The sequence below is a fragment of the Tupaia chinensis genome, unplaced genomic scaffold, assembly GCF_000334495.1.
Source record: "Tupaia chinensis unplaced genomic scaffold, TupChi_1.0 Scaffold000028_1, whole genome shotgun sequence".
NCBI classification, from domain to species: Eukaryota; Metazoa; Chordata; class Mammalia; order Scandentia; family Tupaiidae; genus Tupaia; species Tupaia belangeri.
In genome coordinates, this window is record NW_006159458.1 from 3347218 (window position 1) to 3355832 (window position 8615).

Consider the following 8615-nt stretch of genomic DNA (forward strand, 5'->3'; position numbering starts at 1 on the left):
CCCCCTGGGGGGGGGGGTGATTTTCACTTTCTGTCTCTCCGTCTGTGTCTTTCTGATGAGCACATGCGCCCTATAGCTAAAACCTCTCAAAAAAAAGGGGGGGGGCATTTTATTTGGACATAGCACCTTTACAGAGATGATCAAGTTAAATGAGATCACTATGGTGGCTTGAATCTTCTATGGCTGATGTCCTTATAAAAAGGGGATTTGGACACAGAGATATGCATGAGAGAAAGATGATGTGAAGACAAACGGAGAAGATGGAACAGGCTACAGAGAGAAGCCTGGAACAGATTCAGACCAGCGATCAGAAGGACCCAATCCTGCCAACATTTTCCATGTCCAGAATTTGAGTATAAACAGCCTACACAGGGCAACAATGTGTGGCCCTAATATATTCCATCAATGACAGTACTCATCCAACTGCCTTCTATGCCCCAATGATCAACGTGATACGCTCAGTCAAACAGATCTAGCATATTGGGCAATTTTGGAACTATAACAACTAGTTACGGAGTGATTATGTGTCCCCAGATTCAAACCATATTGCTGCTGAGAAATCTGGCAATGTCCTTCTGAGAGTATCCACTGGAGTTTGAAGTAACAAAGCTATTGTGCATATGCGGTAGTTTTTCATGCTTTCTTATACTCACCATCCTTCCCTCAAAATAAAATTACTGCAATTCCATAAATGAACTAAACTTTTACAGTGAGGTTATAAATAAGAAGCAAAACTGGGGGCCAGCAGATGGCTTAGTGGTTACTTCACTAGACTCCCATATGATTGACCACAGTTCGAGTCCCAGACCTGGTGGCTTGAAACTTGTGCTGGGTGTGTAAGTGCATGCTCCCAAGATCCCAGGAGGAGAATGGAGAAGGGACTGTGGTGTGGTCATCCCTCCTGGGGGGTAATTTCTCACTTTTTCTCTCACTGTCTCTCTCTCTCTCTCTCTTTTTGTCTCTCTCTCGTGAGAGCAGATGATCTAAAGCAAAACCCTCTGAAGAAAAAAAAAAATCCCCAAGACGAAATTATAATTAATGTGTAAAAATCATAGCATTTCATTGTTTGTTCAGGGAGAGGTTTATGCAGGCTCCTAGAAGAGGACACAGATTTTTGATTGCTACATCAAAGCAATCTAATGATTAATGAAGAGTTTTATACTAACAGTGAAACTACTTAATAAAATATTCAATTAAAAAATTTAAGGATGACTCATGCCTAGCAAGAATTAGGTCTTCTTTCATTTCTTCTGCTTGCAGGTCTCAAATACTCGAAGATGTTTCCACAAGAGCAAACATGTCAGATAAAAGCATGTCATCATGCCTCTCTGATGAGTCAGAGGCCGTTCCTCCTCCACAGAGTAAAATCACAGCAGTCTGGGGGCTTTTAGCACTCAGTTCCAAACTTAAGACGCTAGCAGCTAGAGAAATTCTTGACTGTAAATCATACCTTATCTTCAAGAAAGAAACACAGCTATTGAGCAAGCAACACAGATATAACCACGTAGGCTTTGAAACACACACCCAATGTTCTCCTACCCATGCAAAGAATTATTTCTGCAACTTCATGGTGAAAGCCTTTCATGTTTATTATTATTACTAAATCATTGGGCTAACAGAGATTTCCAGAAGTTTCCCATTGTGCTTACAACTAGGACAAACAGATCTACTATAACTTGGAGACAAACCAGCTGACTTCTACAGTCAAGGGCACCATGCTGGCTATGCAGGTTGTGTCCTGCACAAAGAGCCTCACCCTGAGGATTAGACACTGAAATCCAGCCAGTTCCAGCTTGGGGGCTACATTTACATAAAGGTTTCTAATTTGCACGAAGCTCACTAAGAACTAGCAGAGACTCTCAATATGAAGTTTTCAAAAGGCAATAAAAAGGGCCACTTATCAACATTAATCTTTTTTAAATATGTCACTTCAGAATGTCACATTAATCCTCTTCTCTAAGGATATCTTGAGGATGTCAATCTAAAATTACCTTATTGAAAGGCAGCATATTTTTAAAGAATTATTTTATTTAATTTTATTAACTATTACCATTTTTTAAATTTCACCAGAGACAGAGAGAGAAGGAAAGCAAGAAAGCAAGTCACTCAGGTCTGGGACTCAAACCACAGTCAGTCATGTTCACTTCTATAACTAAAGGTGCTTACAACTGCTGCACTCCAGCACCTTAACCATCACATATGCCAGCCCCGAGGGCACAATTTTAAGCACTAGAAGTGAAAAGAAGTTCACAGAAGTTCCAGAAGTGAAACCAGTCAGTATGTTGGAGTGGAAAAAACAAAGGAATAAAGGCTCCAAATGAGGCTGGGCCAGGTGGTGCAGGACCCAGGGAGACCACAGAGAGAATTCTACAAAGAGAGGGACAACATTAAACTGTCATAAGCCAGGAGTGACTTGCTAGGACATGTGTTTCTAAAAAAGTCCTCTGGCTCCTATACGGATCATGAATCTGAAGGAAGCCAGAGAGGGAAGGTCCAGCTGAAAGTTGGTTGCTTGGACAAAGTGGAGGCAGTGAAATGGAGAGAAGTGAACAGATCCAAGCTATGTTAGGAGACGGAATTAGTGGGACTTGGGGAATGACTAGATGCAGTCAAGAGTGAAAGAAGAAATGATGTCTAGACTACAGCACCAAATAAATGAGCAGATGATGTTGCCTATAAAGAATGCTGGAGGAGGAACAGGTTTTGGGGGTCAATGTCATGAGTTCCGTTTAGAGCTGATACTTTTATGAAGCTGTGGGGTAATATGCCTTTTGGTAAATGCTGCTACTAAAATATGATACAATCTACTTACTTATCCACCTTTGTATCAAAATCTGAGAAATGCAATTTTGATGAGACTTTTGGAAGAACTATGTCTAAATACTAAATACAGGGTTTGTAATTCTCATATTATAATCCATGGCCACATTTCTGTCTCCACTCCCAGAGTGTTTTGGTTAGACCAGTTGTTCTAAGAGCAAAAAAAAAAACCTCAAGAGTTTTTCCATGTGGTAGGAGTTCAAGGTCATATAACACCTTGACAATCATCCTTCTTCCTATCCTTGCCCCCACAATTTGTTCTCATCATCATTTCATCATGGGTTTCTAATAAATGAAGACGTGAAATTCATTAAGAGCAGTGGGTCTCAAAGTGTGGTCCCCAGACCATGGATCAAGTGAGCATAACTTGGGAACTTGTTAAAAATGCAGATTTTTAGCTTCACTACAGACCCACTGAGGGGGAATCCAGAAAACGAAGGCTGGGCAAGTTCTCCAGGCAATGCTCCTGCACACTAAGTCTAGGAACCACTGAAAATGATCAGTGGTGGGTATCAGTTGGATATCCTTTATTACTGCTTCTGAATTGTCATTTTTTTTTTCTTATTAAAATTTCCTTGATGCTTCAAAACTGTGGTCAGTATCTAAGTAAAGGCCCTTTCCAGGTAACACCATCTTCCCTTTTGGGATGCACACTTTCATTCATATGAACCTCACCTACACTCTCAGTCAATTGCTGGTGGGAATGCTCTCCCCCTCTGAGTTCATCATACACCCATTACTGTAAATTATATTAGTGACAGGAATCTTGTCTTTATGGATTCATCACAGTATCTAATATACAGTACACAGAAACCCCAATTAAAAAGTCTAACTGGTTGTTCTAGATCAGTGCTTTTCCATGTGGGGTCAGCAGGTATAAAAATCACCTGAAATGTGTGTTTAGAGTACATATTCAAGGTCCTAATCCTAGTCTATTAAATCAGAAAGTCCTTGGAATGGAGCCCAGGGTTTGCATTTTCAATGTACACTGAAATCCAATTATCACTGCTGTAAATGAAAGTAATCTTGATGAGAACTACACACCTGGATTAATTTCTTTTTTTTTTTTCTTTTTTTGGGGGGTGGTGGTGGGGTGAGGGGTTGTCATAGAGTGTGTGCACTCCCCAGAGAGAAAGAAAGAGACAGTGAGAGGGAAAGTAAAAAATCAACTCCCAAGGGGGATGGCCATGCCACAATCCCTTCTCCATTCTACTCCTAAGATTTTGGGCATGCATGCACATGCGCCCAGCATAATTTTCAAGTCGCCGGGTTAAGTACTTAAACCATGGTTGGCCATGTGGGAATCCAGCAATTTAACCACCATCGCACCTCCTGGCTCCAGATTAATTTGATCACAGGACTAAGCTAAATGAAGGCAAAACAAATGAAAAGGAACTTACCTTATTCTTAACCTGTGGTCCACTTCTTAAACATACAGTGCAAGCTGTAAAGTTTTAAAACAATAATATCACTCAGTGCTCTCAGATTTAGTCTATGAACATTGAGGGGGTAATTAATTTTCTTTTCAGCTGAGTCTTCCCCAGTCTAAATGTATGGAACTGATTTTTCCCACCTTTTCTATCTTTATTTTCAACCCAGATAACTGGGCTTTAAGAACATTTTTTATAACATTCTTTGGCTTATTTCTCCTATTTACTCATTTGTAAATCATCCATGTTTATTAACCTCAACAAAATTCAAATATGGACTTTCAGGTATAAAAACAAAACACCAAGGGAACCAGCAGTTAGCATAATGGCTATGTCGCTGGACTCCCACGTAGTCGACCGCAGTTCGTGTCCTGGACCCGGTGGCTTAAAACTCACGCCGGGCGCGTGTGCGTGCGTGCCCAAGATCCCGAGAGGAGAATGGAGGAGAAGGGATTGCGGCGTGACCATCCCTCCTGGGGGGTGATTTCTCGCTTTCTGTCTCTATGTCTCTCTCTGTCTGTCTGGCGAACGCACGCGCCCTACAGTGAAAATCTCTCCAAAAAAAAAAAAAATGAAACACCAAAACAACTATCAAATAGCAAACAACATTATTTATAACTAGTGACTCATTGTTCTAGAACCAAAAAAATAGTTCTTGCCTTTAAATATAAAAAGTTAAACTTATTCCTCCCATTACCAACTGCCCTGCATCCTCCTGCTACCACATGAACACATGAGCCCGTGTCCCCTCACACCATAAAAATGCCTGCAGACAGACAGATCCAGCCAAAATAGATACCAGAAGCCGTGGTATCTAACAGAAGCAGAAAGGAGTCAAAACACAAGTGATTTTTAAAATACTGTTGCAAGAGTAGTAGCTATAAAACAAAAGAATAAATGACATAGATTTTCCTAAAAGCACTGGGTTTCAAAACAATATGTGCTCATCATTACCTTGCCAAGCACATGCAAATCCTTTTTGAAAAACTGCACTAAAATTTTACCAGCGATTTCTAAACTAAGGTGTAATGGAAAAAGAGACACACAAACACTCTTGAAATCTATGAAAATGACCAGCCTTGGGCAGTTCTAATGTATGCTATTAACTTTTGTTTTTGACATTTGATAATGGAATTGTCAAATTCCACTTCTGAGATTAATTTAACTTTCATATATGTTCATGGAAGGAATATATATTGGCTCCTTCTGGCTAGCAAGAAAATACTTTTAATCAAGATATAATTTACATACAGCAAAAGTCATGCTTTGATGCGTAAAGTTCAATGATTTTGACAAATGTGTGCAGCCATGTAACCACTACATAAACTGGGTTGAAATATGTTGTCACATAGCTACTGAGCCCTTAAAATGTGGCCAACCAGGAGTAGCAGGTGGTGTGGTGGTTAAGGCACTGGATTCCCACATAGCCGCATAGCTCACTAAGGTTCAAGTCACAGGCCTAGAGGCTTGAAAATCACACCAGGTTCAAGTCACAGGCCTAGAGGCTTGAAAATGACACCAGGAGAGAGACACAGAGAGAGAGAGAGAGAGAGAGAGAGAGAGAGAGAGACATGCGCACATGTCAAAAACCCCAGGAGAGGAATGGTGAAAAAGGGATTGCTGCATGGGGGTGCTTTCTCACTTTCCCTTTCACTGTCTTTGGCGAGCACATGTGCCCTACAGTAAAAACTTAGAAAGTGCCACTCCAAGATTAGATGTTCTCGAAGTGTAAAATATACATCAGACTTCAAAGACTTGGCTATAAAATAAAATGTAAAGGATCTTAAAAGCAATTTTAAATTGATTACATGGCAAAATTAAAATAGTTTGTGTATGTTGGCTTAGACAAAATTAATTTTGCCTGTGTTTTTTTCCTTTTGTTAATGCAACTATCAGGAAATGAAAAGTTCAAAGAGCTCACACTGGAAACTCAGATGACCTTTCTATTGGATAGTGATGATGTGGAATATTTCTATCCTCCAACACTGCCCTCTTGCCCCTTCACAGCTGGTATCATTTCCCCACTCTCCACCCTCAGCTCATGGCACCTAGTGAATTAATTTATAAAAATTTTGCTTTTAATAGGTTTTTACAAATATTTCCTTTTTTCTTTTTCTTGTCTTGTAGTTTCTAATTTTCCATCATTTCACATGTTTTATTCTTATTTATTTTTCTTTCTTTCCTTCTTTTTCTTTTTTGCTAGAGTACACCTAGAGTGCTTGCCAAAGAGATAGAGACAAAGATAAAGGAAGAGGGAGAATGCACCCTCCATGTGGGTTAATCATGCCTCAATCCCTTCTCCATTTCTCCTCCTTGGATTTTACAAGTCGCTGGGGCTGAGATTCAAATTGCTTGGTTGGCCATGTGGGACCTGATTCCCTCAACCACCAGTCTACAGGGCTGGCCTTTGTTTTTATAATTTTTAAAAAGATCTTTACAATATTTTTTTTTGGGGGGGAAGAGGTTTTTGCTATGGGGTACGTATGCTTGCCAGAAAGACAGAGAGAGACAGAGACAGAAAGCGAGAAATCATCCCCCAGGGGGATGACAACACTGCAATCCCTTCTTCTCCATTCTCCTCTCGGGACCCTGGACACACACGCACACACGCCCAGCATGAGTTTAAGCCACCGGGTCTGGGATTCAAACTGCGGTTGACTACATAGGAGTCCAGCAATGTAGCCATTATGCCAACTGTTGGTCCTAATCTTCACAAGATTTTTAAAAAGTCTTATCTACAGTTAACCAATGTTATTTTAAGTAGCCAACTCTCAAGCTGGTAGGTCACCACAGAAGCAGTTTAAGTAAGGAACTTCCTTCCAAGAAGTGACAAGCACAAGTGGTTCATAACTCAATGGAGACCTTGTGCACACACACACACAACAGCATCTATTCACAGAGGTGGAGAACCTCCCAGACCTTAATTTTAGTAAGCCCCAGGAAAGGGTGGAGAAAGTTTTCTCTGTGCTAAGGATAGGCTGGGCAGAAATGTAAAGCACTGACTTGGTAAATCGTTTCCAGGTGGGGTGGGGAGCAGAAAGATTTTCCAGAATATAGGAAAAACTGCAGGCTACCTTTGACCCCCATTTTCTCCTATTAAGTTGGTATAGGAGCTGGCTGTCAGCCTGCCTGCTGCTGAGCCCCTGGCGTCCTCCTCAATCAACCCTGGAAATTTCCACTCCTCATTTCTATCTTTGCCCCTTCCTCTTATTCTCAGTGGAGAACTAGAACAAAGTTCTGCATTTTGAGCATTTTACTACTGGTCCTTTAGAGAAATGTAGAAAATACTTATTCTGCTCTTTGGTCTGTGGTTACTTGTTTCCTCTGAAGTAACTAAGAGCACACAAGAGATTCATATCCTTCTTACCAACTTTTTTGTGTGTGGAAAACTCTTTGCACAAAGAGGACTATCTACTCAACTGAGCATGGTCCCAAAGGGAGAACAGCTGTTGGCCTCAGACAATTTCTGTCTACAGCTTAGATTAGATGACACTCATCTCACCAGACCTATCCAACAAGATCCCTTCCAGCCAACAGGATAATGTACTAGAAATGGACAAGCCTCCAGTGTAGCTCTCATGCAAGTAATACCCTAGGAAAGGATGCTAACTAGTGGTTCCTTAGCCAGGACCGCCAGAAGCCAGGAGGGGTTTGTTAATCAGGCATGTTCCTGGCAGACACTGCCTCAAACTACATGTGTCCATTCACCTTGCTCTCAATGAGGTTCCAGTACACTCAGGAAACAGTCAGATAAGAACATAAACACAAGTAGGCATATTAAATGTGCACATGATCTTAACATGCAATCAGAGTTGAAAATGGGTCTACAGCCTCTCCTGATATGGATTCAGCTATGAAATATTGGTTTCCTTGACCAAAAGTAAAGATTTTCTGCCGAGATTTCCCCCTCCAGACTCATTTCTAGTGGGAAAGGAACCAGCTAAGCCAGGCCTATCCTGATATGGATACTGTTCTTCAGCTGTGAAATATTGGTTTCCTTGACCGAAAATGAAGATTTTCTGCTGAGACTTCCCCCCTCTAGACTCATTTCTAGTGGTTAGGAATAGCTCTGTGTCTCTTTCTCTCCATTTCTGTCTCTGTCTTGCTATGTCTCCCTATGGCTTTTAAATTTTTTTTTTTTAAGATAAAGTATTCTCAGATAGCAAGTGAACAATAGAGAGGATGTTAGTGAGAAACAGATATGGTTTATTATCTGTTGATGATGTGTATAGTATTCTCAACTGGACTGGTCTGGGAAGTATTTCATGATGGGTGAAGTCTTTTAACAAGCAATATGAGAAATAGTGATTGACTGTTTTAAAAAATTATAATAATAATAATTATTGGGAAATGCATGGAAAAGAC

The 8615-nt window shown here is 40.6% G+C and overlaps 1 protein-coding gene across 6 annotated transcripts in view; it reads right to left on the reverse strand.

The window, feature by feature from the left end:
• PPFIBP1 (PPFIB scaffold protein 1) overlaps positions 1 to 8615 on the reverse strand; it is a 239860-nt gene that overhangs the window by 113638 nt on the left and 117607 nt on the right. For 5 of the 6 annotated variants that reach the window (XM_027770947.1, XM_014587177.2, XM_027770945.1 and 2 more), the window contains exon 4: positions 4221 to 4264. The exons of the other annotated variant lie outside the window; for it this stretch is intronic. The gene's annotated coding sequence lies outside the window, so the exon portion shown is untranslated. The remainder of the gene's footprint in view (positions 1 to 4220; positions 4265 to 8615) is intronic. 6 annotated transcript variants of the gene reach the window in all.